Here is an 8,707-nt window from a genome sequence, read left to right as displayed (position 1 = left end):
AACAATTTCCTTTTTGCAGAGTACTTTCTAGCTTAAAAAACAAAAATCTTACAAAAACCAACCCAAAAACATTTCCTTTCATGCCTTGTAGGAATAGGGACAATTCAAGGAAATTCTTGTCAAATACCCCCACTGCATCCAATAGTCAACCTTCTCTCTTCTTCAGTGACGGTGAATTGGAAGACCCTTTAGGTGAGCAACCTTACATATTTGAGGAACCTACATGGGAAGAAGAAGAGGAAGAACCCATTCCTACTGAACCAATGGCTGAAAACTGAAATGACAGAGGAAATAGAGAGAAAATTAAGGGTGCCTTCCCCATCAGGGAAACTAATGGGGACACTAAGATGAAGAATATAAGCCCCTTTGCTCTAACTCATTTCTATGGCCTGACCACAGAGGACCCTGACACTTTCCTATTTGAGTTTGCTGTTATATGCCAAACCTATGACTATACAAATGATGAGAAAAAGTTAAAACTATTTCCATTTAGCCTTAAGGATGTAGCATTACATTGGTTCATGGGTTTACCTGGAGATAACATCACAAATTGGTCTCAGATGCAACATGATTTTAGTAAAAAATATAGGGAAAACTGTAGTTCAAAGGACACTAAAGAAGAGATTTTCAAGATGACCATAGGCTAGGATGAACCCTTAGAAGACTATGAAGAAAGATTTCAGCTTAGTTACAAAAGGGCCAGGTGCACACTTAACCCTGAGTCACTAAAGCTGTTCCTGCTTAGGGGAGTAAGGGAGGATCTTCTGGATACCTTACATATGATAGTAGGAGGAGATATCTACCAATTACCCTATGAGGATATTAAGACTGTCTTTAGAAACCATTCTAGGGAAGCCAGGAAAAAGGGTAGGGTTAGTCAACCTATGGCCAATACATCATCCTCCAACTCATCCATCAAGGGTGAAATTGGAAAAATGCTAGAAGATTTCAAAAGTGATATGCTGCAAACCCTTGCCTTACAATTGGACACCATGAAGATCAAAAGGAAGCAAGAGGAAGCATAAAGAGCCATGACCATCTTTTGTCCTAGATGCACAAGGAGGCATCCTAGGAACGAATGTCCATTGAACTGTATTAAGATTTGCTCAGTCTGTGAAGAAACCCACTCCATAGATAAGTGCCCTTCTTTACCTGGACTCAAAGTTTTATATTAAGGAGATGAAGGGGTAACTAAGCAGCTTTGCTACATTAACTAAAGGAGACCTATTGGGCCTAGACCATACTAGCAGGGTATGCAAGGGTCATCCCATGCATATTACAATCCCAACCAAACCACCAGTATACCTTCTTGGGGACCCCCTGCTCATCCTTCCTAGTCTACATTGCCTCCTTGGTTCTATACATCTCAGTATCATTCCCAGCTAGCCAGCCAATCATTTCAACCTTATGTTCAACCACAACATCAGTGGAATACCTCACTCCAGGGGTGGAGGTCCCGATTCAACAATGTTTCAGCCCTATTTCCTCCACCACCTACCCAACCACAACTCCTGCACTTTGCTCCACCCAAGCAACCCGAGATGCCTGCCCAGCCAAATCTGAACCCAAACAATAGGCAGGCTCAACAAGTATATGAGGGAGAGACATCATACCCAGCTTATACTGTAGAAATCCAAGATATCAACCTAAGATCTAGAAGAATTCTCCCTGATAACCAACCTCCTTCTCCACATAGGGAGGTTGAAAGAGAGGAAAGAAACCTTAAAGTAAATCCACCCTTTCCTGAGAGATTAGCCCAACCACTCTAGCCTACCCTAGAACAAACTAAACTTTTGGGAGAATTGAAAAGTCTATGTGTAAAGATCCCCCTTCTCCAAGAAATCAAGGATGTTCCCATTTACAATAAGTTGATTAAGGATAAGTGCTTCAAGCATCGAGGAAGAAGAAAAAGGGATGCCCCTACCATTAATGTCATTGGGAAGTTGTCTAACTTAATGCTGGAACAAGTAATATGTCCAAAATATTTGGACCCTGGAAGCCCTGTAGTAGATGTGCACATCAATGGCACCATTGTCCCACACACTCTGATTGATCTTGGGGTTGCCATTAATGTGATGACCAAGGACACCATGCTCAAGCTCAACCTCCAAGGGTCATTTAGGAAGACCACAACAATTCTGCAACTTGAAAACCATTCCACAGTCACCCCTGAGGGAATTGTGGAGGACGTGATGGTCTCCATTGACTCCTGGGAGTACCCTGCATATTTCCTAGTTCTCCAGCTTAAGGCTAAGCTTACTCATTACTCTCTCATCCTTGGGAGGCCTTGGTTGGCCACAATTGATGCTTACATTAGATACAGAGCTGGGAATATGAACATCAAGAATGGGCATATGTCCAAACAGTTAGTCCTATACCCTCCTGCTCAACCTACCTTAGAGCATGATTTACCTTTATGGTTGGAGGAGGAGGAAGAAGATGAGGTTTATTCTACCCAACTTTATGCTTTGGAAGCAACCATAGGAGGAGGATAGCAAGATGAGGATGACTTAATTGAACACCTGCTCCAAAGTCCAACTCCTAGTTCACTACCATTAGAAGAAGAAGTAAGGGAAACCCAGAACAATCATCCAATTGAATTATTCTTGGCCAATTCCAACCCACTCCATGTCAAAACCATAGAATTTGGCCCAGAGAAAACTTTGAAAATTAATCCATCTCTTTTTGCTTTAGAAGAGGAAAAGCTATGCAACATGTTGAGAGAAAACCTAGAAGCCTTCGCTTGGAGTTATAAGGAAATGAAGGGAGTACACCCCTCAGTGTGTACTCACCACATATACATCAAAGAAGGTTTCAAGTCAGTCAAGCAACCACAAAGGAGGATGAATCCAGCTCTTAAAGACATAGTCAAAGAAGAACTGCAAAAAATGCTAGATGTAGGATTCATTTACCCTATCTTAGATAGTGAGTGGGTCTCTCCTTTAGTGTTAGTTCCCAAGAAAAATGGTAAGTGGAGGATTTGTGTTGATTATAGGGAGTTGAACAAAACCACAAAGAAGGATCATTTTCCCCTACCCTTCATTGACCAAGTGCTAGATGGCCTGGCAGGAAGAAGCTTTTTTCCTTCCTAGATGGATTTAGTGGGTACAACCAAATCCAAATATGCCTAGAAGACCAGGATAAGACCACAATCATCTATCCTTGGGGTACTTTTGCCTATAGGGTCCTTCCTTTTGGCCTATGCAATGCTCCTGCCACTTTCTAAAGAGCAGTCTTGAGTATTTTTTCTAAATTAGTACATGATGTTGTGGAAATCTATATGGATGACTTTACACCTCATGGTTGTGGTTTTTAAGAAGCCCTAACTAACCTAGGAAAAGTATTGCAAAAATGCATTGAATTGAACCTGTCTCAGTCCAGAAAAATGTGAACTCTTAATGACTGAAGGGATCGTGCTAGGTCATTCAATATCTCAACAAGGATTGCAGGTGAACCCAAACAAAATAGCAATCATCCAAAGGGTCCCACCTCCACAAAAGCAGAGATATGTCAGGAGTTTCTCAGGGTTAGTTGGATACTACCGAAGGTTCATAAAGGACTTCAACAAGTTGGCCTCTCCTTTGTTTGGGTTGTTGGCCAAATATTTTGAGTTTATATGGTCAAAGAGCTGTCAAGAGGCCTTAGACATTCTAAAGGGTAAGTTAACCACTACACCAATCCTTAGAGGCCCAAACTGGGCCCTCCCTTTTCTTATTCATGTGGATGCCGCACACAAAGCCATAGGAGAAGCCATAGGTCAGGAAGAGGAGAAATTGCCTTATGCCATCTATTTTATCAGTAAGAACCTGTCAAAGGCTGAGATAAACTATATTGTGTAGGTTTCAACCCCGTACAAAAATTACCTGAATATGAATTCTAAAACACAGAAAATAAACAATGCGAGAGCATAACACATAAAACACATATACATAGAGATTTTCCCCTAGATCCCAGAACCGGCACTACCAGCTTGATTTTTCCTTATGTTCCTTTCAATGTTACAATAAATATTTATACCTACCGAAGCATCCAATACCATGGACCGAAAACCATGTGCGAAAAATCATGCACAAAACCATAGGTAGGTCTTCCCAACCTAATATAGGGTCCAAAATCAAAATTTTCCGGGGTGCTGCCTCACACCCCATAAAGTCGGGTTAACTTCACCCCTCAAACCCCTTATGACCCCCCCCACTACGCAATCGACACAATGAAGGGGGGGCTCTGTCCTCCTTTTAACCCATTGGTTAACTACATGGGCTAGTCATGGAAAGAATATAGCACAACCCAACATTCTCCCACTTGTTGTTTTCTTTCCATAGGGGGCCACAAGAGAGCTTAGTCATTTATCCATCCCTGCAATGCCCATTGTTTCTCTACACCAAGAGAACTTCTCAAAGCTCACAGAATTTGTCAATGCATCTGCAATATTCTTCAAAGTGTCCACCTTTACTAGCAACACCTTTTTTTCTTCTATCATATCCCTCATAACGTGATACTGAACATCAATGTGCTTTGTCTTTGAATGATATGTAGGGTTCTTTGCCAAGAAAATTGCACTTTGGCTGTCACAGTCTATCCTTATAGCTCCCTGCACTAACCCCATATTGGAACACAATCTCTGCAACCAAACTGCTTCCTTGCTTGCATGAGTGGCTGCCATGTTTTCTGCCTCTGTAGTTGATAGTGCCACTACAGATTGTTTCTTACTCATCCAACTGACTACACCTCCAAATAGGTTAAACACATACCCACTTTTAGCTCTTCTTTGATCCAGATCTCTAGCCCAGTCTGCATCAACAAAGCCATGAATATCCAACACTCTGTCCAATCGTAGTCTTCCTTGGTAGAACAAACCATAATCACTAGTGCCATGCAAATACCTGAAAACTTGCTTCATTGTTGTCCAGTGCTCCTTCCCTGGTTTTGACATAAACCTGCTCAATACTCCCACCGCATGTGCAATTTTTGGTCTAGTACATACCATCGCATACATCAAGCTACTGACTACACTTGCATATGGAACATGGGACATGTCCTCTTCCTCTTCTTGTGTCTTGGGACACTGTTGAGCAGATAACTTTACACCTACAGGAATAGGAACTTTCACCGGTTTACTATCTTGCATATTAAACCTCTGAAATATTGTCTTGACCTAGTTCTTGTGGCTTAACCAGAGCTTCCTCTTTGCCTAATCTCTTTTAATTTCCATGCCAAAAAGATAGTTTGCAGACCAATATCTTTCATGTCGAATTTGGAGGACAAATGGGTCTTCAAATCCTGGATAATTTCTTTGTCATTTCCAACCAGAAATATATCATCCACATACAAGACTAGATAAATAACACGGTCACCAATTAATTTAAAATACACATAGTGATCTACTTTTCTTCTGGTGAAGCCAAGTCCCCATATAAATGTATCAAATGTCTGATACCACATCCTTGGTGACTGTTTTAACCCATACATAGAATTCTTTAACTTTCATACCACTTCTTTCTTACCCTTCACCGCAAAACCGTCAGGTTGCTTCATGTAGATCTCCTCTTCTAGATCCTGTGAAGACATGTTGTCTTCACATCCATTTGTTCTACCTCAAAATCAAAAGCAACAACAATAGATAAAATTAATCTAATAGAAGTTACCTTGGCAACAGGAGAAAAAATATCAACAAAATCAATTCCCAGCACCTAGGAATAACATTTTGCTACCAACCGAGCTTTGTATTTCTCCACCTTTCCTTCAGCATTTGTCTTCTTCTTGAACACCCATTTGCTGCCAATGGGTTTCCTTCCAGCCGGCAACTCCACTAGATCCCAAGCCTCATTTTTGTGCAAAGATGTCATTTCATCAACCATGGCCTCTTTCCAGAGTTTGCCATCCTCTGAATCTACTGCTTCCTTCACAGTTCTGGGATCATCATCAGTAATGGATAAAGCAAAATTTGAACAAAAAGCAGATGGACTATACCTTTCTGGCTTCCTTCTTTCTTGAACTAATCTTCTCACACTCGGATTTTGTGACTCTTCACTTTTGATTCATCCTCTATTGTAGAGTCTGATTCTTCCTCCTTTAGCTCAAACTCTATCTTCTCATGTTCCTTTGGTTGGACTTCATGTTTAATAACATCTTTCACCTCTTTGAACACAACATCTTGGCTATACACAACCTTCCTTGTTATTGGGTTCCAAAGCTTATAACCCTTTAAACCATCCTCATACTCTATAAAGATGCACTTTTCAGATCTACTATCCAACTTGGTTCCTTTCTCCTTTGGAACATGTACATATGCATCACATCCAAATACCATCAGATGTGAAAGAGAGGGCTTCTTACCAGTCCATACCTCTTGTGGAGTCTTATCCTCTAACGCTGATGAAGGTGATCTTTTGACCAGGTAACATGCAGTCTCCACCACCTCTACCTAGAATTCTTGTCCTAACCCGACACCACTGAGCACACTTCTTTCCCTTTCCATCAATGTGTTGTTAATTCTTTCTGCAACTCCATTTTTCTCAGCTGTATATGGAGTAGTCTTCTTGTTAAGTAATTTACCCAAGAACACAAATTAATTACAGAGAATTACTGAGAGGAACAAATATAAAAATAACCAGCAACAACCATAAACACAGAAACACACATGTTTATCCGGGAAAACCCTAAATCCGGGTAAAAACCTAACCTAATTATATCTCATTAGCATTGGCCAAAACCCTGGCCAATCCGACCAAGTGAGCCTTCACCGCTCACCTCTAGGCCTTTTATAAGCTCCATTACATATAATACCACGGGTAGAATACTATGGGTGTACAATACCATGTGCCCCAAAACCATCACTGTTTAACCTGGTCAACTTTGACTCTATCCCGAGTCAAGTTTACCTAACAATTCCCCCCTTTAAACTTGACTTGAGGTTCCTTGACTAACTCCAGTCAAACCTGCTAAGTGAGACAATCCCGCTCACTCTAGCCCTTACCCACCTTAGAGTTTTTACCTAGGGTATTATTAACCCGACATCCCCCTATCACCTAGTTCTAGCCCAAACTTTACCAGTGAGTACCCAGGGGTACACATGCCTTACCAGGTCTTACAGTAGTATGCCCATTTACATACAATAATTTTGACTTCATTATTTTTTTTTATTTTTATTTTTGCAGCTGCTATTCTGACCCATCTTATCTCAATTTGATTTGCTCAAAAACTTCTATCATTGCGAGATTTCTGTTGACACTTGTCTGTAGAACCTTGGCCATTTTGGGGCTGCAGTGATTGTTCCTCAACTTATAACGATTCATTTCCCTTTATACTCTCAACGTCAGTTGGCGATGGACTTTCAACGATGTGTAGAATCTCTTCCATCTACTTTGCCACGGTGCAGCCGTTCGCTCCTGAAGACAAGTATCTGTACTGTCTCAGTTTGGCTTTCTGAACTATAACCCTCAGACAAAGCCATGTCAGCACCTTCCTTCACTTTTGGAACCATAATACGAGAGATAGTTAACCTATGGAGCTGTAATGCGAGATTTTATTGCAAATATGTACAAGCAATTTGCTATAGTTCTCCTTTTTCTTTTCAGTAGAAAAATACCAACATGCGGCTTAAGAAGATAAAAAATATTCCTTCAATCTTTTCAAAATTCAGAAGTCCTCTTGGCTCAAGAATCTGGTTTCGAATAACTCTACTCCTCACTTGTCAAGGAGGCAAGTGTACCATGCATTTTAATGGCATGATATTCCAATCTTTAAGGTTACCTCTCTCCATGCTCAATCTCCAGGCCGGACACCGGGAAGCAGAACGGCCGCATAGCTTCACTCTAGCTCGCTCGTTCATTCTCCAACGTTGGCATAGTGGCCCATCTGAGCGTTTCTAGAACCTTGTTCTAGTTGCATTTAGATTAGGTTTTGAAGCCAAAAATAAATCCTTCGCTGCATAGGCATACATCCGAATTCCAAACCCTTAACCATGGCTTTGATACCAATTGTTAAGTAATTTACCGAAGAACACAAATTAATTACGAAGCATTATTGGGAGGAACAAATATAAAAATAACCAGCAACAACCATAAACACATAAACACACATGTTTATCTGGGAAAACCCCAAATCTGGGGAAAAACCCAAACTAATGATATCTCATTAGCATTGGCCAAAACCCTGGCCAATACGACCAAGTGAGCCTTCACCACTCACCTCTAGGCCTTTTATAAGCTCCACTGCATATAATACCATGGGCAGAAGACTATGGGTGTACAATACCATGTGCCCCAAAACCATCACTGTTTAACCTGATCAACTTTGACTCTATCCCGAGTCAAGTTTACCTAACACTTCTACCGTGCTATACCACACTTCTTACAGAATTCTTCAAATTCCTTACTACAAAACTCTCCACCATTATCTGTCCTCAGTACCTTTATCTTCTTCTCTGTCTGGTTTTCCACCAAAGCCTTAAATTATTTAAACCTATCAAAGACTTCAGATTTCTTCTTAAGGAAATATATCCATGTATTCCTTGAGAAGTCATATATAAATGATACATAGTACACAGACTTACCCAGTGATGGAACCTTCACAGGTCCAAACACATCACTGTGCACAAGCTCTAATATATTTTTTTCCCTCTTACCACTAGAGGAGAAACTCACCCGATTTTGCTTCTTGTTGGCTTGTTAGGGCCTGACCTAGGTTCAAAAGTGATTTAGCCAAA

Source organism: Pinus tabuliformis, chromosome 7, assembly GCF_031772625.1.
Source record: "Pinus tabuliformis cultivar Carrire ecotype Pingquan chromosome 7, CPIR1, whole genome shotgun sequence".
Lineage (NCBI taxonomy): Eukaryota > Viridiplantae > Streptophyta > Pinopsida > Pinales > Pinaceae > Pinus > Pinus tabuliformis.
The sequence above is the reverse complement of the archived record's forward strand: the minus strand, read 5'-3'. Positions refer to the sequence as shown.